At 37.5% G+C, this 24,393-nt stretch overlaps 1 long non-coding RNA gene and 1 other non-coding gene across 3 annotated transcripts; both read right to left on the reverse strand.

The window, feature by feature from the left end:
- Positions 1-1,676: 1,676 nt before the first annotated feature.
- Positions 1,677-4,069, reverse strand: LOC121050270. Of its 2 annotated transcripts, XR_005802680.1 has the most exons (4): positions 3,676-4,069; positions 3,455-3,561; positions 2,187-2,275; positions 1,677-1,725 (listed from the first exon to the last, which is right to left on the reverse strand). It is a non-coding gene; the product is annotated as an uncharacterized LOC121050270 (long non-coding RNA). The 2 variants fall into 2 exon arrangements; XR_005802604.1 differs by lacking the exon at positions 1,677-1,725 and having other exon boundaries at positions 2,123-2,275.
- Positions 4,070-23,702: 19,633 nt separating this feature from the next.
- On the reverse strand, positions 23,703-23,809 carry LOC112183164. The gene has a single exon (XR_002929756.1). It is a non-coding gene; the product is annotated as a small nucleolar RNA R71 (small nucleolar RNA).
- Between the last annotated feature and the right edge of the window lie 584 nt (positions 23,810-24,393).

Here is a 24,393-nt window from a genome sequence, read left to right on the forward strand (position 1 = left end):
CCCGTATGGTTTTAGAATATGAATTGTCATGCTCAGATTTAAACTTTGAATTGTTTGGGGAACATGATTTGGTTTTTGGGAGATTGAATTTTAATTTATATGTTTTTCACCGATTTTTAGTCATTTATTATCGCTCGGCTATTCTTTATGAAATTGAGAATATTTTTGGCGTGCGGGGTCACGTCATTGAAATATCTGGGGAAGCCTTATGGATTTACTGTTATTGAATATTTTCCTCACCATACTCGGGTCATTCGATTAGGTCTCCTCCTCACTTACTTTGTGTTTGTGAGTGGTAGTTGAGGTAGCTTATTCTCCTCCTCACATGAGTGGTAGTCGAGGTTATTAGTTCTCCTCACACAATCTATGTGTGAGTGGCAGTTGAGGGTAGGTAGAGCCTGAGGGGCTCATTTTCCCGTATGGTGAAATCTCTTCCCCATATTATCTATTTATTTACTTTAGCCAGCGGGGCTGGATTATTTCCTTTTCTCACGCTCCCTTGAAGTTAATGAATTAATTAAGATTTCTAAACCTTGCATGCATCGGAAAGTTATTTTTCCAAACTAAATTGTGGGAAGGTATCAACTCTTTATTTCTTTTCTTATGTTATACCTATTTAACTTTTTGTCCACTTACACTAACGTGTTTTAAATTACTTTCCCCTGGGCCCTTCAGTTTCAAATGCCCAGTTTACAGCGTTACTGCTCGGCGCTTTAGGAGTGAGCCATAGTGACCGCATCGGCTTCCATTATCTCGTATAGTAAGTTACCTGTTAAACCTACTGAATTTTATATCACTTTCTATTTCTTTGAGACTGCTCTGATTACTATGGGAATTGTGACCCAAACTTGTAATGAATTATATTTGAGGTCTATGACCTAACTTTGGTGAATTGATGTATTTTATTTATGGAGCTTCGTTGGACTTTAAATATTTGAAATACTACTATTATCTTTGAGTTCGAGTTGGCTGGATTATGGGAGCAGGGCGGCTCCAGGAGGATCCAGTTGGGTTATTAGAAGTGTATTTGGTTTCTCACAGGTTTGGGTTGCCCATTTTTAGGGGTGGTTCTGCCGAAATTTTTGGGTAAAATCTCCTTTAAAAGTGTGTCCCACAAGGCCACTTCAGATTTCAGGGTGAAATCTGGGGCGGGCCTTGTCAATATATATATATATGTATGTATGTATGTGTGGCGACCCGGAGACCGGATTACCACAGCGCCGCTTCCCCAAGGAACCCTACACCCGCGACACTTGGAGTAAGTGTTTTGGGCCTAGAATTCCTCAAAGAGACAAGGCCTTTAGGTTGGAAAACAAGAAATCTATAAGCCCGAAATTTGTGGGCTTGTATAGTGGGCTTGGCTCATAATCACAAGATTACGAACTAGGCGAGGAAGAGGAAAGGAAGGTGGTGTTGTGTTGAGTTTTAGAACCTATGTCAATTTTTAGTTCTTAGCCCAAGTTTGCATTAAGTTCATTGAATGGTAAGTTACGTGAGTCTTCTAGGTCTAACCCACTAGGACCTAAACTCAAATGGAGGTTCTAACCCTAGGGTTCCACTTTGGTGGTAAGCAATCACACACACATCATCAACCATACATAATGTTACAAAAAATTTAACGAAATCAAACAAGCCAAATAAAATAAATTTTAAACAAAACAAATTTTGGCCTCCAAGGATTATCCTCCGTACCCAAGCTTCGACAACAACAGCCTGCAAAACAAACTAAAGTAGGGGTTAGGCTCCTACATCCAGTCATGGCCCATGACCGCCCCCATATCTAAGTTTAAAAAATATGATTTATCGTTTTGAATAAAAGAAGTAGATAAAAAACGGTTTGCGTTTCCACGTGATCGTCACCACATAATTACAATCCCACGGCAATTGATCATCTTTCACACTTCCATCACAACCGTCCATCTAGCCAATCACTTTCCGAAATTCATTAATCACAAGGCTAGAGACAAAGGGGAGATAACAAGGGCATGGTGCACACTGCCCACCACCGGTGGCTCAAGGAGGAACTGACCTCTCCTTACATCCCTATCAATTGCCAACACATCAATCCAATCCACGCAAACCATTTCAAGTTGTAAAAATAGATAATTTCCAAAACATGCAAGAGGCCTCATATAAAACATAGTATATGCAAGAAAAGCATAGATAGAGTTAAAGGCATCCCCTACCTGGAACTCGAGCTTTCTCTTGCAGCACTTGGCCTCAATGCAACCTTGTAGCAACCACCACTTCACAAGATCCTACCAAGATATCAAGCCTAGACCAAATAAGTGACATTAATCACGATAAACTAGGCTAGCTATTCACTCTCAATACTCTCCGAAGAAAACCTTTCCTTTAACCTAATTACTAACTAATAAACAGACCATTAAGGCTCTAAGGGAGTTGGTTTTTCAGGAAAAAGTGGCAAAAACACCTTTAGAAGACAAGTTATCAAAAGCTGGAAACAGAGTTTAAGTAGGAACTGTTAAGGGTCAAGGAAGAGTGTCCAAAATACTTGAGGTGATTCTTGGAAAATTTTGCAAAGAAGATGGTTTAACAACCAACTCAGTAAGAATGAAATGGTTATAGAATTTTGAGTGAAGTCATGTGAAGAGTAAAGGTTTCAGAAGCTAAAGTAAAACAATGTGCAGGTTTTCTCCAGAAATAACAGCTTCTGTCCACCTATTTCAAAATTGCATAACTAATTCTAGAAAAATGATTTTGGGGTGATTCAAATTCTGGAATGTTCATATATGTGTTTACTATCTTTCTCCAGAAGGAACTGATCCCAAATTCTCAACGGTTCAGCTCCAGTTTTGAAAGGAATGCAGCTGGGTCAGATTATACTGGAAACTGAAAACTGCAGAAATTGGTTCTTTTGTGTAAAGCTCGTTTGGTACCCAAAATGGCTGGTTAAGTAGACTCTAAGACACCTATAGAAAGTATCTAAAGCTTCTAAAGGCTTAAAGTCTCAGTCACCCTTCAATACTATAAGGGGAAGGTCTTGTAGCTCACTAACATGATGTTTTGAAGACATGTTGTTTGGACAACAATAACACAAATAAACTCTATGATCAAGCATGATTTCAATGTTCAAAATAACCATGTTCTAGCACAAATCCAACACATTTAAGAGGCATGTCTAATGCTCCTAATGATCCATAGCTTAGGTTACTTTCTAATACTATATGGGCAGGTGTTGTAGCTCGATGACATAATGCATTGAAACATGATATTTGGACAGCTACAAACAACAAATAACCTTTGAACCAAATACGATTCTAATACTCAAGGTGTAGCCATGACCTAGCAGAATCCCTAGACATTAGAATGGATGACAAATCAAAATTAAGGCAGCAAGATACCAACAACAGCAGTGACAAGTTCATAATCTTCAAGGATTCGTAAGAACAACCAAAAATATATAGAGTTTTATGGAAAAGATGATACTCACCAAAGACTAATAAAAAAGGTGAGTTTCTCTTGAGGATTTCAACAGGAAAGAGAGCTGAGGGAGCTGATTGGATCGAGTCCAGCCGCAGGCCAAAAAGTTCGCTCAATCTCGAACATGTAAAGTGCAACAGAAACTTCTCAATATGTGGAATAGTTGTTTTGAACGTATGGAGCCTAAAAATTGAAGAAAGAAAGGGGAACTTGATGGTTCCAGAATCTTACCAAGTGTTTGTATCAGTCTCAAGTAAGATGTGAGGGATTCGGGTAGAGCAAGAGAGGAAATTTAAGCAGAAATCCGGAGCAGGCTCGTTTCAGAACAGCTTCAGCTTTGAGGGGTGTACAGGACCCAAATCGATTCCAATGGAGCTGAAATTTTGAGAATAGATAGAGGAGACATAGACGAACAACTTTGGTGAAGAAAGTTTTTTGATCGGAGGTCTCTAACTAGGAGTTTAGGGGCTCGCAAACAGACTGATGTGCCCAGCAAAGAGACAAAGGGCGAGAAGAGGAGAGTGAATGACGTTTTCTGGGCTGGGTTCTCCCTTTTGAAGGTCTGAGATGATGTTCTTGGAGGAGTTGCCATATGCATGCTGGCAACGTGGAAGGGAGTTGCTGATTGAGGTTCCTTTCTCTCAGCCCAATTCTGACGTGAACAAGGAAAGAGGAAAAACTCTTTGCGTGTGAAAGAGAAGGTTCAGCTTGGACAGATAAATTTGGGTAAAAACAAGAAGTTGTAAACACCAAAGTGATGGGGAAAAATAAAAGTAAAATAAGTAAATGCAAGTAAACTCAAATTAAGGTGTTGGCAAGACCAAATAAGGATTGGGCCTCACCAAGCTTGTATTTGGGTAGAAAAATGGCAAAGTAGATTTTTGTCGGAATTTGCTTGAGTTTGAAAAACATAGGGAGTAAATAAATAGTATTTTTATAAAGTCGGAGGGATGGTTGACGAGCAAGTGTCGGGTAAGGCGGGTAGGAATTCAACTAATGGTTAAGAAATAAAGTAAAACGAGAAATTGTAAATGCACGTACAAATATACTTCAAAATTATGCAAAGATGTTATTATGAGCTACAAGAACCTTATTAGCTCAAGAGAGATGTTCGGGTCAAAGGTCAACTAACTTATTGGGCTAGGTTCACTAGCATATCCGTCTGTTGGGTGTCCAAAGTAAATTTTGGACTCTAACTTTATGCTATTCTTGGACCCAAGGCCCAAGCCCAAACTATTTCCAAAAGTCTTTGACCAAACAAAGGTCACGAAAAATTATTCCATCCAAAAGTGATGTTCGGAATTTCACGGGGTCTACAGTATGTATGCTTGATCACCACCTAGTAACAAATACCCATAGCACTGAACATAAACCAAAAGAAAAGAATAACCAAAATGTGTCATACTCGTGTAGCCAAAGTTTGTAAGCATTACCTTTGTAATAAATAAAATGTCCAGAATGAAAGTCCAATATTCAAAGAAGAAAAGAAACTTGGAGTGCAATCAACCAAAAGAAAAGCTATGGTACCAACACATACAACAAAGCTAACTAGCAATAAAGCGAAATATAACAAGGCAAAAGCAATATAGAACAATCTTAACCAACTAATTGCTAAAAACTGAACTACCAAAATCAATACCCAAATGACATGCATAAAGTTAGTGCTCAATTTAAAACCCCATCAATGTAGTAAGAGTAAGTAGGGTATTGTTCCCAACCGGGGATTTGGGGACTTATTAATTCCTGAAAAATAAATCAAAAAATATATACATTATTCATGAAAAATACAAGTAAAGGGGATTTAGGATTTTTATTTAATTTAACATCGAAGTAAATATATACATGTGACACATCAAAACACAAAATCAAGTAGAGATAAATGGATGGAACGATTTTCACATTTTCATATGTAATTAACCACTATTAACACACTGGCAAGGTTTCAAACATCAAATCATGAATCAAAATATGTTATAGCATAGAATCAATCAAGAACAAAGATGAACACATACAAAGTTCTTTTTACTTCCCTTAGTTAAATTAACTAGATGAACGCACCATAGTTAACCCTATTAAGCATGCAATTACTAGTGGTAGCTAATCACTAACAAAAACACTTTTAATGCAGTAAACACATTGGAAGTTTGATCAATTCAAGTCAAGAACACAAGTTAGAATGCTAATCAAGCATGCAAGACTCATTGTTAATTTACCTAAGTAATTATAGGTTTTCCACTTAAATTATTAAAGCCTAGAATGTTAGCACCTTAGTATGGATTCAATTACATGTTTATCAACCTAAGTATGCATCCAAAGATCAATTAACACATAAAAGATGGGATTGAAGCTTGAAATTAATAATCATGCTATCATATAGTGAAATCGTAATTTTCAATTAGAAAACCTAAAACATGCTTCATAGTATTCAAAAATCAGATATCTAAAATCAACACTTCATCAACCATAGAAATTGCAAATCAAAGATCCAAAACAGAAAATAAAATCGAAATTTATTTAAAACCCGAAATAAGTTTCTTATACAAAGCCGAAAACATAAAAAGGTGTTCATGGTTACACTTTTTGATCTTCAAGGATGTAAGAAGCTTAAAAAGGTGGTGGAATGGATACGGATCACGGCAAGGATGCTTGAATGGAGAGGAGGATGTTTCAAGGCCTTGAACTTGGAACTTCTTGAAATTGCCAAAACTTGGAAGAGAAGGGGAAGTATTTGTGGCTTTTGATTAGGAATTTTGTAGTGTGTAGAATGTCTTCACAAACCTCCTTTATATAGTGAATGGCAAGGATTAGGGTTCCCTAGTAATTCTCCTCTTGTGACATCATTCAACCAATGAGAAAATTCCTTGAGAAGCGGAGAGCAAGTAACCTTAGTCTTTGCCGAATTCTTCCATGTATTTAGATCATATTTTGGCCTCTTTGTATGTAGAATGGAATTAGGAATCCAAAATCAATATTTACTCTTTTATTTCCTTCTCCAAAATTCCATAGAAATCCAAAACTATCCTAAAGTGGTCTTGCCGAAATATTCTAGTATCTTCCTTTAATTGTCACAGCAAAAAGCAATGTTAATGGGCCATGGACTCCTCAAGACGTCATGGATGGTTCTAGAGACTCATGTGCAAGTCACATGCTTCAAACTTCGGGCCATACTACAAAAAAGAATTCGATTGGCCACGGCGCAAGGCAGTCGCCAAATGCCAAATTGCTGCCGCAAAAGACCAACGGCGACGGCTAGGCAACGGCAAAATTTCCGATGTCGTTGGTGGCATCGCCATTACTATTTGTGACCGCAATTACACCGTCACATGAATTTTGGCCACGGTATTTACGCCGTCGCATGATTTTTGGCAACCGCATAATGGTGACGCTATTAGCAATTTTGCCCTTGCCAAAGGTCATTGGCGATAGCAACATTGCCGTCGCAAAAGTGCATTTATTGATTAAAAAAAAAACCTAGCATGCAATTTTGTATTCCAGATTTTCTTTTTTGAGCAAAAGAAGCCATATAAATCATGAATTTCATGTTTTTCACATTATTTCTCACCAATCTTGAAAAATACAAAAACATTCAAAAATTGAAATACATAATGCTGACGCCCAGTAGGCTAAGTATCATGACCTACATACTCTAAGCTATTGAGGTGATTGAAAAGCTTATTTGCCTTGATGAGCCATATTCAATTGCTAACTCATAAACCTTGGACATTGTAGCAGCCGATACTTGATAGGACTCATTGTTTTGACAAATCCCCTTGATTAATGCATCTTGTCCCTGAACATATCCCTTGGCAACCATTGTTTTGACAACTTCCACAGCAACAGTTATTGCCAGAGCTAGAAATGAACTGACTTGTGTGAATAGCCCGCAATTTTATGTAAATTATGTTAAGCTATAGAACATTGTACCACTAAGCAATAATCAGAATTCAATCTAGATGATTGAATGTTCTTTCATGTATAGAAGAGGCAACTATGCATGCAAACATTAAGGCAAAAATCTTTTATCTAGGCATGTCCTTGTAAGGTGCACCCCCTTATTTATAAATATAGTGTTGGCAATAAATGACTTTGAAGTTGCTTTGTGACAATTAAAATCTTTAAGTTTCTTGATGAGAATTATATGGGATTTATAAAACCTAAGAAGTGCCATCATTTGGATTAGTATTAACACCCACAAAAGAGATAAAGAAAGAGAAGAAGAGATAAATTAATACCTGCATCCTAGCCTCATCCTATTTCGCAAGACCTCTCCATATAGTTCAACCTGAAACATGATACCATTAGAAAGAAAGGGGGTAAAGGTAAAAGCAAGAAATATGTCGAGGAGACTAGAAGTAGTCCTTAAAATCATATTGCTCCCATGATACCACTACTGAAAAATCATATAGCAAATACATATAAATGCATCAATAGAATATCAATCAAAATCTGAATCAGAAGCATTCCCATATCTTATGCATTCAAGAGGGAAGAGAAAAGCAGTTACTGCTCACTCCAACTAATGTTATGATTTTACTTTATGAATAATATATTTTTACATGAATTGTTTCCAAACAAACATTTAGCAAATAACTGCATTATACACATCATATACACCTAATTCAAGCCAAAGTGTAGATACCACTACTGCCCATGATTAAATTAAAAATCAATACTAAACAAAATATGTAGAAAGAATAATTAAGTAAATACCAGAGCTGCACTATCCAAAACCAGATTCTTTGATTATCTAGATAACAGGAAAGGTATGAAATATACCACAACAACAGATCCAAAGCCAGATGACCTATCACCAGTCGATGAAATCCCGGTAACACTACCGAAAGTATTTTCACTACAGTTTTCATTTGCTTGACCAGCTTTAGCGACACCTTTTTCCATGCTTTTGGCTGCAATCTCTGAGAGAAGAGAGAGAGAGATCTCTGGCCTGTTCAGAGAAGAGAGGGAGAGGGAGAGAGGGAGAGAGGGAGAGAGAGAGAGTGTGTGTGTGTGTGTGTGTGATCTATATTACACACATATGTGCCTACCTTTTATAAAGTATACAAGAGTTACTGATAGCCATACCCCTTTCAGGATTGAGCCAAAAAAAAAAGTTAGTAATTTTAGAAACCAAAACTCCGAAGAAGTTAAATAGTTAAAAACTCATGTTTGTACACTTTGACCAATTTTACTTTGTAGAACCAAGCAAATGGGCTGGAGATTCATCCATAATCTGCACAACATTCATCCACTTCAACTGCTCTTACTGTCATGCAGACATTACAAATGAGAAACTTATTACGTATAATGGCCCATCATATTTCCCAAGGCTTCTTAAATATGCAATTCAATTTAAATCTTCAGTATGATCACTAAGCTATGTATTAAGTTTTCTTTACAACAGGCAGATGGTAGCACCATATACTAACTTTAGGTATGCAGATTTATTCATGATATGTATTTCAACTAATATAACAGTATAGAATAGTCCCATAATAATGGCAAAGAAGTAGTAAACCTCCAAAATTCTAGTGACCCCTTGTCATTATGCTCCAGTATAATCGTGTAATTTTCTGACTGGAAGTAAATATAAGTCGCAAAAAGTTATCTCAATTGGTTTCACCATTCAGTCAATTATCCTCTTAAGTTAAATTGATCTAGTATTCAGTCCAGCAGGAAGCCTGTCTAGATTATCCGAGTGCTAATCATCATACCTACACAATTAATTAGCATTAAATTGAGAAAAGAAAGCAGATATCACTTTTAGACATTGGTGGAATCATCAGTCCCTTCTGTTTCTTTATCAGTGTATTTTATAAGAGTGTTCTATAGGTGATTACTTATCCATGTTCATAGTTTAGAGATTATCATTGCCCGGAAAGAACTAAACTTGAATGTAACCACACCATTCTAAGCTTAACCAAATCAAAACCTCTAGCATTGCTTCACAATAAAACTGGCAACGGAATTGAAACAATGAAGCAACATCACCATCCAATCACTTTAACAAGAAAATAACCAGAAAAATTCAAAACAATTTCAATTACATTATCAAATTCAAAGCTTCAAAGCAACAAAGAGAGTACCTTAAACAATCAGTCTGACTCCTCCGCCTCCAGTTATCCATGACCCAGTGCCCATTTCTATACAAAACATCCATGAATTGAAAAACTTACTCTCAGTTCTGAAGGCGTCTTTCTCTTCACTAGGCCAACCTTCATCTTTCCGCAGCCAACCTTCACAGCAACCGGCATAAAAACTAGGTCCAGCAACCTTGGCCATACCTTTGCCTCAAAACACTATCGACCGTAGATCTTTCCCTAGATATGATCTTGAGCATCGATTCAATATGTCAGAGAAAGGATCAAAAAAATGAATCTACGCAGTCCAACATCCCGATTCAATCACCATTGATTACAAGAACCCTAATTTGTCATCTGAGAATAAATTACCAGAAAAATTGCATCAGAATCTAGCAATTTGTATAATTTGAGCATCGATAGAAGAATGTCTAACCTCATCGAAGAAGAGAGTTCCAGAGAAGAGGCATCGAAAATCAAAATCCACGAAAATCTGAGTGTGAAGTCACGTCGAGGGAGATGAATTTCTGTAGTTTCGGTCGATTTGCCCCAAAATGAAAATTTAGGGCAAGAACAGAGGAGAGAGCGAGTTACTAGAGAGAGAGAGATGCAGAAGTGAAGCTAATGGAGAGACATCAATGTTTTGATGCACAAGAGGAGGAGATGACGTCGCTTAGTAATAAAAAAAGAAAGAATCATGCGACGGAAGACGGGTGCAGTCACAAACCCAAGTGATTTTAGCAACGGCATCATATTGCTAACACAAATTTATTATGCTTTTGCGACTACACGTTTTGCCAAAGCAAATATATGAGCTTTGGCGATGGCAATTGAGTGCCGACGCTAACCATGTGTAGCGAATTTTTGTAGTGGCTAGACTCCTTCATTTGGGCCAATTCGGAACCCATCTCTATGATTGCCGAAATTCTTCATTATTCTAGAACATTCTTAAACAACCTTGAGTCATCTTCAAGACACAGCATCTCCTAGTCTCATCAGGTCTCCTAGCACCAAGGTTCTAAAAATCGGCCTAGGCGGCGCCTAGGCGCTAGGCGTCTGTAAGCCGTTCCGATTACGGCCTAGTCGATCGAGCTAGGCGTGAGGGAGAAAATCGGCCGCCTAGGCGGGTTGGGCGGTTCCTAGGCGGGCTGGGCGGCCCCTACTGGGCGCTGGGTGGTCGACGACTAAGCGTTCCGTCCTTTTTTTCATTCTTCACTCTTCACTCTTTAATCATTGGTGGAGCTCCAATCCCTGCCAGAGTTTCAACTTTCTGGGCGGAGTTTCAACCTCCTCTTCACACCCAGAGCTACTTTGGACACCCATTCAATCTTGCAGTCCCTCCTTGCCGCTGGTTTCAGAACTGACGGCCTCATGATTTCGATTTCTTGGTGCAGCTCCTCACCTATACATTGATCAGCACCTAAGATGGAGCTCAAAGTCTTCTTTCTGAAAAACTGAAAAACAGAGAGTTTTCTTTCGATGCTGCAAAGCTGAAGCATATACATATGCTTATTATAATCGTCTTAAAGCACCTTCACAATTAACATAAGCTGTTAGCATCAAGACGACATGTCGAGGTTTCCTTATTTCATGCTCTGGCCCACATATCAAACACGTGATAGTGTGATACATTTGCCTCCATACACATTCAATTATCATTGACACCTGTTTGCTGACTTATTATATATGTCACTACATTGCTGGTGCACGTCCATGCTATATATATATATATATATATATATATATATATATATTCTCATTGCTGGCAAAAGTTGGTGGCTCACTGTACTCAACACATGTGATAAGCCCTGCATACAATGCCATGCATTTAAAATCGGTAACTTATGATGCATCCCTAATTCCCTCTACATGCATATGTATACATATTATAAGCCCATATAAATTTATAATACCTTTTATATTTTTATTTATATAATTATATGTTATAAAATTAAAATAAAATAAAATAAAAAAACCGCCTAGTCCCCGCCTAGACCCCTGGGCGCTAGTCCTCGACCTTCCGCCCGACTAGCGCCTAGCGTTTTTTAGAACCTTGCGTAGCACTCCTAGTGTCATCAGGTTTTCTAGTCTAACTGGGACTCTGTCATTTCTTCATTTCCGAACATCATTTTTCCAAACTCTGTCCTAGTTGCATTAGGATACCTTTTCCTGGTAGAACTAGGAAAACTTCATTTCTCTAATTCTTCTCATTTATGCTCATATAACTCCTTACCTTCCATTTCCAGACTCAAAACTACCTAAAAACACAAAAGAAGTTAGAAATGACATTGTTAAGGAAATAACTAAGCAAATGTAGAAAGAAATGCTCTAAAAATGTAGTAGAAATTAGTGTCAACACCAAACTTAACAAATTCAACTTGTATAAAACTCTAGTAAGAAAACAAGGGGAGTTCTCAATTTCAAAGAAAATAATGACAGCTATCACATTCTTCCAAACTAGCAAACAAAAACACGAAGTGCAAGAGGATAAAGCAATAGTTTCAGTTGCTGATTAAAGATTCAGCAGTTGTCTCCATCAACTAGATGTATTTGCTGCATCAAAGAGCCAAGTTAATTTAATTTGACAAAAAGATTGTGCATATCAAATGTAAGTAAGAGCATGTTCAAGTATGGAAATCTTAGGTAGCTATTAGTTTATTATTCGAGAAAGACCAGATATGGGATGCACAGTTGTAAAAGCAATATTAGCATTCAACTTTACTTGGCATGGCACTGCAGTAGTCCAAAACCCACAATGATCACTTTTTCAGTAACATGCTTCTTAAAGGTGCATATCCAATGTAACTAAGAGCATGTTCAAGTATGAAAATCTTAGGTAGCTACTAGTTTATTATTCGAGAAAGACCAGATATGGGATACACAGTTGTAAAAGCAGTATTGGCATTCAACTTTACTTGGCATGGCACTGCAGCAGTCCAAAACCCACAATTATCACTTTTTCAGTAACATATGCTTCTTAATGGTGTATAATTCTCCGTTAATCAAACTGAATGATATGCAAGATGACTGGAAATCACAGTCAATGCAAACTTAACATTTCACTACTCAAATGCTAGACTTTTAGTGAAAGACCACAACAAAATTTTGCACAATGATGGCATGATTTCCAGTATGCTAAGACAGTCACAAGTTAAGGAGAGAGACAAACATGTGTAGTTACACAGGGTGTGTGTGCAAGCTGTGTTTTTCCAGACCTGAAATTAGTGTTTATGTTTAATACAAGCAATGGACAACAGTGATACTGAAAGAAACATTTCAGATTATGGACACCAATGATACTGAAAGAAACAGTGCTCACCTAAATTCCCCAAAGGCTTCTGCGATTGCTAGAATTTCAATCCCACCTGTAATTTATTAATACAGAATCAAATGAAAACAAACTATTAAGCAAGATAAACATTAGATTGAATAACTAATATTAGCACAAGATTACCACCTAATAGTTCATCAAGTGCTTGGCTCCCAATTGTAATGCGAATTACAGACTTCCTCTAAACGCCAAAACAAATGTCAACTTCTGAGTTTCACATTCATCCCCACAGTAACTAAATTTGAAGACGGCATTTACTTAAGCTAGCCTAATACAAGAAACAGCTTTAATCTTACTCTGGTTAGGGCATGACTCCCAGTAATATATGCAAAGTTTTGAAAAAGAAAAAACAATAATGAAAACTGAGAAGAAACTTATCATTCGAAGAACTTCAGAAAATCTAGATAAACATTTCAGATTATGGCAAGGACCATAATCTTCTCAGAAACTTCACAAATCTTATCAACTTTGGCCTCAGATAAACCTTTGATTCCGGTCAAGTTTTGCAAAATAATAATCACAGTAAGGAAATCCAACCTGAGCATTTACAGTTTCGAAACATTAGAGGTGAAATTCACTATACCTTCTTGGTGTCCATCATCAAACCATTGCAAGTATAAATCCCAGCATCCTAAAGCTTCTTAACATCTCCGACATTGATTCCTTGAGCAATCACTGCACACAAAAACTCATCGATCCATTAAAACTCTGATTTAGTCACTTCCGAAGAAAATTTCACTTAAAATTTCAAGTCTAATCTTACAACTGTGACCAAAACATACTCAATTTCTACGAAACCAGAAAAACTAAGCAAATCCATCGAAAATTTGAAAATTGACTAAAAATCCATTTCAATTCGAGAACCAAGAAAGACTGAGGCAGTTTTATGATCATGGACAAGTTCAATTACCAGTGCGAAGTGATCGAAATTGAAAATTGAAGTATGTAAAGGGAAAACGAATGGTTATAAAGCTTACGCTTATTGATTGATTTGAAGAGGTCGTCTTCATCGTCGATGTCTTCGCATTCGACGTTCTGCATCTAGTTTTATCTTTTGCTTTGAGGATCATGACAAAGAAAGCTACCTCAACTCAGAAGTGAACTCTCCTGAAGTTGATACCGTCTCCGTGGCTATCTTTCCTCCATCGAACAAATTGGAGAATTAGGAAGGATGGCCATGGCGACGGTTTTGACTTTAGAAGAGTTCGGGGATTGCTTGCTTGACGGATGAAACGACGAAGGCCATGGTTTTATGATATGGATTGAGACAAAGGCCATGGTTGCAGATCGAGAGACTAAGAGCGCTCTATTGGTGACTCTATTTACTTTGACATAGCGGTGACATAACGGAAAGATAACTCGATATGTAACCCGATTACAACGTGGCATAATTACCATACGCAAAGCTTTCCTACTATGTTGCCGCCAGATGATTAATCCGAAGACACTAAGTCTCACTCTGCCACTAGGAGGCAGTAACCATTTGATGAAGCAAGGAACTCGCCGCCTACTTAGAGCAGACAAGGCACTTTGAGTGCACACACAGGCAAAAAGCCCGTCTAGCCGCTACACAACAAACGCAGAGACTTATTGCTCTCAAAATGCGCAAAATAACTAAATAAAATAAAACAGTAAAATAAATAACAGCTTGGGCGGGGCCCACAAGGGGAACCCAAACCCTATCTCCAGCCCAAAACGGGCCCACTAGCAAAATCCAAGCCCAAAAGGCCACACCAGCCTGGTGCCCATCCTCCTCTGCCCAAAACAATAGCTGCATCGCCCCTTCACCAAGTCCGCCTTCCCACTACTGGCATTGGGCCACCCTCACGTCTCAATCGCAGTCCAACCAACGGCGGACGACTGTAAACATCTCAGACCACCCAACACCAGCCGATACCTGGAACTTCTATAATTGGAACCGGATTGATCGTATCAACAGGCCATCAATCCCAACCAAATCAAAGGAATTAGAAGCAAAAAGTTTTGAAAATCACTATTCATAAACTCAAACTAGAAACAAAGTGATCACCTTGTTTGAAATGAATCGAAAGCAAAATACGGCTTTGAATCTCATTAAACCAACTCATTTAAAGATTTAGAAGCCATTACACTAAAAGACAAACCAAATCAAAGGAATTAGAAGTAAGAAATTTTGAAAATCATTGTTCATAAACTCAAACTAGAAACAAAGTGGTCACATTTTTGAATTGAATGGAAAACATCTAGGGTTTAGAATCTCACTAGATCAAAGTATTTAGAAATTTAGAAGCCATTTCACTAAAAGACAAACGAAATCAAAGGAATTAGAAGTAAGAAGTTTTGAAAATCACTGTTCATAAACTTAAACTAGAATCAAAGTGATCACCTTGTTTTAAATGAATGGAAAGCAAATATCAGGCCTTGCTCTCAAGTTCTAGCAGCGTCACAAAAGTGCTCTGCTCATGTTTACAAGGACTGTCAAGGAGACACAAAGCCTCTGAACATCATAACACGATAAGCATTAGCTACATGTTTTTTCTGCACAGGAAACTTGCACAACATGAGGCTTTGACACAAGATCCTTGTAATAGCAGATAAAAAAAATGGACGAACTTGCAACATAATTGTGACTAAACTCCAAAAGATGACAATCCAAGCAAAGCACATTAACAAAGGTAAAGCTATTATGTTAAAAAAAAAAAACAAAGGTTTTGTCATTGTTAAAATGTTGCTGCAAAGATAAGATTGAAAACAAAGAAAGGACAAAAAGCAAAAGCTCTGTTTTGCTAAAATAATATGATCAAGAATTCAAGATAAAAGCTTTTGATGGTATCGCAGACTCATGGAGGTTTACTACATGCATATGACAAAAACGTTGCCGCCGTCAAAAAGCTAGAGAAAAAAAGCTTGCCGGTGCTATTCTATGATTATGAAAGTTCAATCAAGTTTAATTAAAGTGAACGAGACAAAAAGCTGAGCATGCTTTTGGAGTGCAGCAATTCAGAATGGCACAAGAAAGGTATATGACTCAGCAACGACCTCTTGTCCTCTTGTGTGTCCCTCTCCTATAGCACCTGCAAGCGAAAAACAATGGGTTTGATTGATGGAGAGTTGTCGGTGAAGGCTTGTCTTTGACCATAGACAATTTGTCTCATTTGGCGAAGACTCAAAACAGCCAAAGTGCACATTGCCTCTTTTAAATTCACTTCAACCAAAGTTCAACACCAAGAAGCAATTTCGGAGCCCCTAGAGTCACTAATAAGGAGAAACAAAAAGATGGCAGGGAACAGAAGGGGATAGAAGAGTGCGTTGCAACCCATGTAAAAAATTTAGGACGTTTATCTCCCAGTGATTCGGCTCTCCTTAGAAAACCGTAAACACTAAAAAAGAAATCACAAATCGACAGAACACTAAAAAAGAGAGAAAAAGATGGCAGGAAACAGTAGGGGATAGAAGAATGCATTGCAATCCTAAGTTGAAACAGATTTTGGGTTTTTTGTTTTTAATGAAAATAAAAGAGAAAACAAAAGGAAAACAATTTTGATTTTTGGTTGTGACAAAATAAGATGGAGAAGACCTTAGAGACTTGGAAATCCACCATCAATTACTTTCGAACAATGTTAAGTTAACCTAGTTTCAATTACTAAGGTGTGAACAACAAGTCAGAGCAGATCATGTCCCTTATTAATGTTTCTCTAAATACTTAGTCTACGTGAACGCACAATAGCTAAGCCTATCAAACATGCAATTAAGGTATAAAACGCTATCCTATCAACAATACATATAGTGTCAACAGATTTGAAGCATTAAGATCTCATGGAAACGATTGGTTATAGAGTTGCAGTCTAGTGTGGAACGCCTACCTAGCATGCTCTTCTAGTTGTCTAAAACATCAACTTTTGTCTAAAGCCTTGCATACTTGTGGATTAGAAAACAAGACGATTTGGTGAGTTATTTTCTAAACCTAGCTCCAATTACATGCATAAATCCTATGTTCGCGACCATAAAACATACACATGCAAAAGTTTTCAATCAAGCAGAAATAAACAACCAATTCACACCAATGATCAAGAAACTAGATTAAAACCAAACATATGTTCTACATAATTGGGACTTCCAATCATGCCCCTAACAAAAATTAACTAGCCACACATCGTCTTAAATTCAACAAATAAAAACATAAATATTGAACTACAAGAGAATAAAAACCGTAAAACGAGATGAAGACCACAAATGCAATTTTAGGCTGCCCTTGGATGCAAGAACTCCTTCAAGATGAAGAACTCGGCAAGACTTGATCAAAAAAAAAAAAAAAAGAACCAAAGCGATTACATGAAAAACATTAATGGCACATATAACCTCAAGCCCGGAGCAACATTGTCGTGCAGCTCTTGAGTTCCTTGCTAAACATACAGCTTCCAAAGCTAGTCATCAATGCTCAATGAATCGCTCTTGCTAAATGAGCAATTGATATACATAATTTTTTTTTTTCTGCAAGGAATCATAATGGACAGTGTGTTGTTCGGAACTTCGGATGGCTTAAAATGGGGTTCACATGAATGATGAACCATACTCAAAATTTTAACTAGTATCTAGGAATTTTCTTTATGTGCCTCTATGGCTCCTTATCAGCATCTAGTCTACTATTCCCAACCTTCTTGTCCTAAAACTATACAGTTAGACCGGTTAGGTGAAGCTGGTCTCTGCTACGATTGAGCTTGAATGACCAGAGGAAATTAAAGTGGAATTGGCAAGATTTTCAGTGCTTTTGCTGGGCTTTCTTCTTTGAATCCACCCCAACCAACCCCCCCACCCCCCCCCGCCCCCCCGGTAGAATTAAAACTAGCCTACTGTAACTCATATGCAGAACATGTATATAAACTAAAACATATTTCTATGTCAGACTAGGATTAGATATAGAGTTCAAGTAATTGACCAGTTTGATTGGTGCAGTCCATTCCTTCTCCGAGATCCATATGACAAGTTCTCTTTGCATTGATGGGAATGTATTTATAGAGAAAACATTTATGTTCTTGCATTGATGAATGTTCTCTTTGCATTAATAAAACTGTTTTATAGTTACAACAATTCCTTCCATCAATGAAACTGCTCATAACTTCTTATCTATTAATCAATGCATAATTTGAATGTTCAAATTCAAATCAGATGGCTTTAATCAAGTGTTTATTAATGATTTTACAACTTAATTAAATCACTAATGTTTCATTTAAATCCCAATAATTCAGTCTCACTCACTCTGTCTGCTGCTGCAATTGGTGTGTATACTAGCATTATATATCTAGTTCAATATGATCTTACAATCTCCCATTGAACTAGATATATGTCTAAATGTAAAATGAAGCAAACTATTGTTGTAGTGTGCACTCGATTTAAATAACTTTCATCTAATTCTCAAAATTATGTCAATTGCAACCAACTGTATTGAATCACAAGAGTTGCAATATGTTAACAACACAAGGTTTCTTGAAACCACAACACAATAATCACAATTACATGAATGACCACAAATGCAAAGAACTGAATATGCTTAACATATATTGTAATCAACAATTCTTTAAGCATTATTGACTCCAGATTAATCTTGGAAATAAGCCTATTGTCTATTGCATAAAATCACTTATTCATATCAGTACTACATGTATACTTAAATGTGATTGATTACACGCATTTTTATGCACGTAATTGTATTCTAAACACTAGAATTAAGCTAATCTCCAAAGTAATTATTATGTAATTAATATATTTTTATTTATATTGTAGTAAATAAGCGGAGTTGTGGATTTCGGAAGAAGTTGTGCGAAATTGGAGCAAAATGGGGTTTTCGACAAAAGGACGAAAAGTCAACTAATTGACCATCGGGTCAACCAAGTCAACTTGGCCCAATAGCAAGAAGTCCGAGACCCATGCCCATTTGTATTACATCGTTGTATTCAAATTTCAAATTCAAAATTGATGTAATAACAATAATTGTTAAGTCCCGGATCGCAAGTTACCGGTTTAATAGTCTTTCGGATGGTAAATGACATTTATTATTACTTTCGGTTTCGTTTCTACTTTTTAGGGGTCCCTAAAAGATGACTTTTGTTCGGGTTAAAATTTGAGAAAATTTTCTTCATGAAAGTCGTAGAGAACATTAAACCGAACGCGTGCATATGTGGTACGTTAAAATCGGAGTTCATATGGTTAGTTATGGCCATAATACTAAACTTACTGTTCATAGCAATTTTCTATAAATACCACAAGTTACTGTGGTAACTCGGGTTTCTCTCTCTTCTCCCTCTTTCTCTCTCCCCGATTCTCTCTCCCTCTCCGACCTCTTCACCTTCTTCTGGCCATAACTCCTTCATCCGGTGGTGGATTTTGACGCATAAGCTATCGTTGGAAAGCTCTCTCCCTCCTCTATATTTCTATGGTGGTTTGGTGATTGATTCTCTGGACTGTGGAGAGTGCAGCAACGAGAAGAAGAGGACGGTCACTGTACCAGTTTTGAGTCGACGCCGATATCTCCAAATTCCGACCACCTCCGGCGATAAACCTTAGTCCATTGGAAGCGCCTTGAGACGTAGATGATGCTCTCTAAGTATTTGGCAGCGATTTGAAGTGTGGAGGAAGAATCGAAGGTTTGAATTTTTATCTCACTGTTCATAATCTGGGTGTACTGTGTTCATAATTGTTGAGGCAGTTCTAGTTGTTTTCTGGCTTGGTGGTAGTTGAGAGAAGTGTTTAGGAGGTTTAGATGGAGCTGTTACCAAAATTTAGTGGCCATCGGAGGTGGTGGCCGGCGGCGCGTGGGGCCCACTCGCCGCCACTGTGGGAGGCGCGTGGCAGCGCGTAGAACAGTGATTTAACTTCTATATTTAGCTAGTAAAATCATATATTTGGTGTAGAGCTTATATATGTGAATTTGGTGAAGATTGGAGAAGTTTTGAATCGATTTCTAATTTCCGAAGATTTAGGATTTCGATTATCGATTTACGAGAATCCAACCGTTGGATTTCTCTCAAATCTGCCCTAGAACTTGTAAATTAATGAAATGGTGCTAGTGGTAAAGTTTGGGTTGAATCAGAAAAAGGAAATGGAGATGTTGACTTCAGAGGATTGATTTTGGAATCGTATTTGAATGCCGAATTGTTATTCACCGAATATAATTGTGTACAGGGCGCTATACCGAGTTACCGCTCGACGAAGAAACCCGTATGCATGGTCGCCTATATAGTACTGTGAGTGGACTTTCATTTTCAAATACTGATGCATGCCCTTTTTTTTTTTTGAAATAATAATTTATTTGTCATTTTATTTTTCGAGCATAAAATTTTGTTTTGGATCATAATTTTGGATACGAATTTATTATGCTCAGATTTGGAGTTATGATTTATTTTCGGGAATATGATTTAATTTTCGGAGATTAATTGTGATTTATTTCAATTATGTTTCGGAAATGGATTTTTGAGCATTCGATTGTTTATCTCCGATATATGTTTTCAATTGAAATCAAGATTTATGTGATTCACGACAAATTATTTTCCGAGATGATTTTTGGATTTTAGTAATTTTTTTTATTCGTCCATTTTGAGATTTCTGCCATATTATCGTACTTGAGGTTTTTGGAAGGATCATTATATTTATTATTTCTCGCCTATTTGATTATGTTTGCGAAAATATTTTGGCGTGCGGGGTCACGTCACTAGAATATATTTATTTTCTCATGAGAAATGTGGGAAACCTTATGGGTTTACTGGATTTGAATGTTTTCTTCACCATACCGGGGTCGTTCTATTAGTTCTCCTCCTCACTTACTTTGTGTTTGTGAGTGGTAGTCGAGGTGATTTATTCTCCTCCTCATGTGAGTGGTAGTCGAGGTTCTTAGTTCTTCTCCTCCTCACAATCTATGTGTGAGTGGCAGTCGAGGGTAGGTAGAGCCTAAGGGCTCCTTTACCCGTATGGTGATTTCTTCTTCCCCATATCCTATTATTACTTGACTAGCGGGGCTAGTCCGATTTTCTCTTAACCAGCGGGATTGATATGATTTCACGAGATTTTGAGTTTAAAGAAATATGTTTTATAAACGTTGCATGCATCAAGGTTTTATAAGTTTAAATACGTGGGAAAGTATTCAAGTTTGCTTTATTTAAATTATCTCGATTATTTATTTTTGTCCACTCACACTAACATGTTTCTAAATTACTTTCCCATGGGTCCTTCGGTTTCAAATCCCCAGTTTGCAGGCTAGATTAGTTGAGGTCGAGCATACATGGAGTTGAGGCATAGCCAATAGCACAGCTTCCGTGAATCTATTTTATCCATGTTTTTTTTGTTTACCTTTTATATTAGAATTGCTCTGATAACCTGTGGAATGAATGTTATTAGATTGAGATGTTGAGATTTGGGGAGCATGGTGGCTCGAAGAGAATAAGGATGGATGGTTTAGAAGTGTAAATGTCTTTCTACAAGTTTTGGGTAGTCCATTTTTAGGGGAAGTTCTGTCAAATTTTTGGTAGAATTTCTTCTAAGGTGGGCCCCGCATGGCCACTTCAGATTTCAGGGTGAAATCCTGGACAGGTCCTGTCAATAATAATTAGTGGACCACACACCTCACACACATTACACATGTGGATGGAGATATTTATTTGTTTTCACACTAGGCACACACTCACTTACACTTTTGCCCTCCTATTTTCTTTATTTTTTCCAAAATGTCTTCTATACTTCTAATTCTCCACATTTTTATTAGGATGTTTTATTATTTTCATTTTACTCATTTTCTACTTGTTTTTAAGCCATTGGATATAAGGTACAAGTCCAATCTTGACCTTAGAATCCAAGGGGTATTTAAACACCTTTGCACACACATTGCACAAGCTTAAGACCTATTTTTCTACACCCTAGGCCTTTTGGCTGAATTTAGAGACCTCTCCTCCATTTTCCATCTTCTCTCTCATACTCTCTCTCCTCTATTTTTAAATCTCTTATCATTTTCTCTCAAAATTGGAAGGAGCAATTAAGGGGCTTTCACTTCACATCATCAAGGATTCATCACCACAAGGGATTTTGGCTTTGGTAAAGAGTGGGGGCTTAATATTAAGTTGGGTTCATGTTTGCCTATAGCAAATTGTGAGCTTAATTTGTGTTCCCTCTCTCCTCTATCATTTCTCTTAATTTCTTATGTATTGGATGATGTATTTGAGTATGGGTAGTGAGTAGTTCAATTTTGGGAGTTAGGGTTGTGAAGCCCTAACTCATCTTGTATAAATGTTGATGCTTTACTTTTAGTAAATGCAGTTTTCATTGTGTATGCTTTAAATCAGAATTTATTGGTCCTTAGAAGCATGTTTCTGGGCTTTGTCAACCTTTGAAATTATGTTGTGGGCAATTGTGATGAATAGATTGATAAATTGACAACTTATTAGTCTTGTGGCAACTAGGATTTAAGTGTGGTGACCATTAGCTAGTTTAATTGTAGCTAAGCTTGCTTGGGTCTCTATTATCTTACTCTCTAGGCCTCTACTTTTGGATATTGTGGCCTTAACCAGCGCAATGCCCATATTAGAGAGTTGATTGTGGCCTTAACCGGTACTAGATACAGGACTTGACACATATAGGAAATGCATGCATTTGTGAAATTGACATCGATATTTGCAAAATAGTTAGTGTGAATCACCCGACACTCCCATGTTCCCATTAATTTGAAAATTCAAATTTAATTTCTTGCTTGATAATTAGTTGTTTGCTTTTATTTTAGTTTGCATTTAATTTAGTTAATTCCCAATTCAAAACTCCAAAACAAAATTCTACCTTCCATTGTGCATAACTCATTTGGGCTACAAGTTAGTGGCTTTGATTAGGCTTAGTGTGAGTTAAGCCGAGCATTGCCGAGGCTTGGTGCCTTGTGAATATTATTTTACTTTATTTTATTTTTAGTTTTCATTCTATTCATTTGAGTTGTCCTAGCGCCAATTATCTTGGTTAGGTCCAACACCTAATCCCCGAGGTACGATAATCAAGGTTGTAATATTTCGCTTGCTTGACACGATTCGTACGCTTGCGAGAGTTTATGCATCAAGTCAATGGTGCCGTTGCTGGGGATTAGGGTCTTGGGATCTTAATCCATTGGTAATTGGCATTTAGGGTCACTTTTAGCATACTTTTGTTTTTATTATTTTTATTTTTGTTTCTTTGCTTAGGTGTTTAGTTTCTAATTTTATTTTTCACTACTTGTTAAGTCTCCTTCTTTTCTCATTCTCTAATTAATTGTCAAATTTTGTGGTTGGTAAACTTGGTGAATATTTTGTGTTTATTTGTTTATTGAGGTGCTTAATTTTCTAATGGTTCTTTTTAAGTAGTACTTTACTACCTATCAATTTGAGAAGTGGTCGTACTTTGCAAAGACTTCCAAGACAAAGACAAAGAGATCGTTCACGAACACCTCCATGGCCAAGAGTACCTCCAGGAGATCCCTCACCGAGTCCGATTAGATCACCGGTTAGAGAGATGGTGGAGAGACCTATTCGAGAGTTTTCTAGACCTTCCATGGTCAACACGGCATCATGCTTGGTACTTCCGGTTAGAGAGGTGGACTTTGAGATCAAACCACAACAATTGAGTATCTTACCTTTTTCTGTGGGACACCATCCGAGAAGCCCATCAACCATATGCAAGACTTTGAGGCGATTGTGAGCACCATGTCAAAGGGTGGACTTCCGGAAGGTGAGTTCAAGATACGGTTGTTTCCTTTCTCACTTAGAGATGATGCAAAGGGATGGTTTTTGAAGCTACAACCGAGGAGTATACATTCATGGGATGAGTTGACAAGCACTTTCTTGGATGCTTACTACCCACCACACAAGACCACTAGCATGAGACATGAGCTCTTACTCTTCACCCAACGAGATTATGAGACATTTTAGGAGGCATGGGATAGATACAAGGATATTTGCAATGTATGTCCCCGTCATGTCTTGACTAAGTCTATGATGATTGAAGGTTTCTATGATGGTTTGTTACCGCATGAGAGGAGGAGGGTTGATGTTGCCACACAAGGTTCACTTCATAGTCATGGTCAAACCGAGGCATGGGATATACTTGAGCACTTGGGTCGACAATCGAGGCAATGGGATGATCATTACTCTAGGAGGGAAAGATTGAGAAAAGATCCATATTATGACACCAAGAGCACTCATGAGACAAGGGTTGCCCAAGAGAGCTCTAGTGCTGACTATAGAAAGCTTAAAAGGAAGCTTGATTTACTTCTTCAAGCTCAAGAGCGTGGTTCATCTAGTCAAGGCCGCTTCTATGTCTTCAACTCTATGTCTTCTATATGATTCACCTACACATGCTACTTGTGAGTGTCATCTTGCCCCTAAATTTCCGGATTTTGTTCAAGAGCAAGTAAAGGCCGTGAATTCTTATGGTGGGCACCCTAAAAATGATCCTTACTCACCTACATACAATCCGGGTTGGCAGAATCACCCAAATTTTTCTTGGAGAGACCAAGGAGGTTCATCTAGTGGGTTTCAAGGTAGAAAGCAAAGCTTTAGAGGTGGC

This window comes from Rosa chinensis, chromosome 1, assembly GCF_002994745.2.
Source record: "Rosa chinensis cultivar Old Blush chromosome 1, RchiOBHm-V2, whole genome shotgun sequence".
NCBI classification, from domain to species: Eukaryota; Viridiplantae; Streptophyta; class Magnoliopsida; order Rosales; family Rosaceae; genus Rosa; species Rosa chinensis.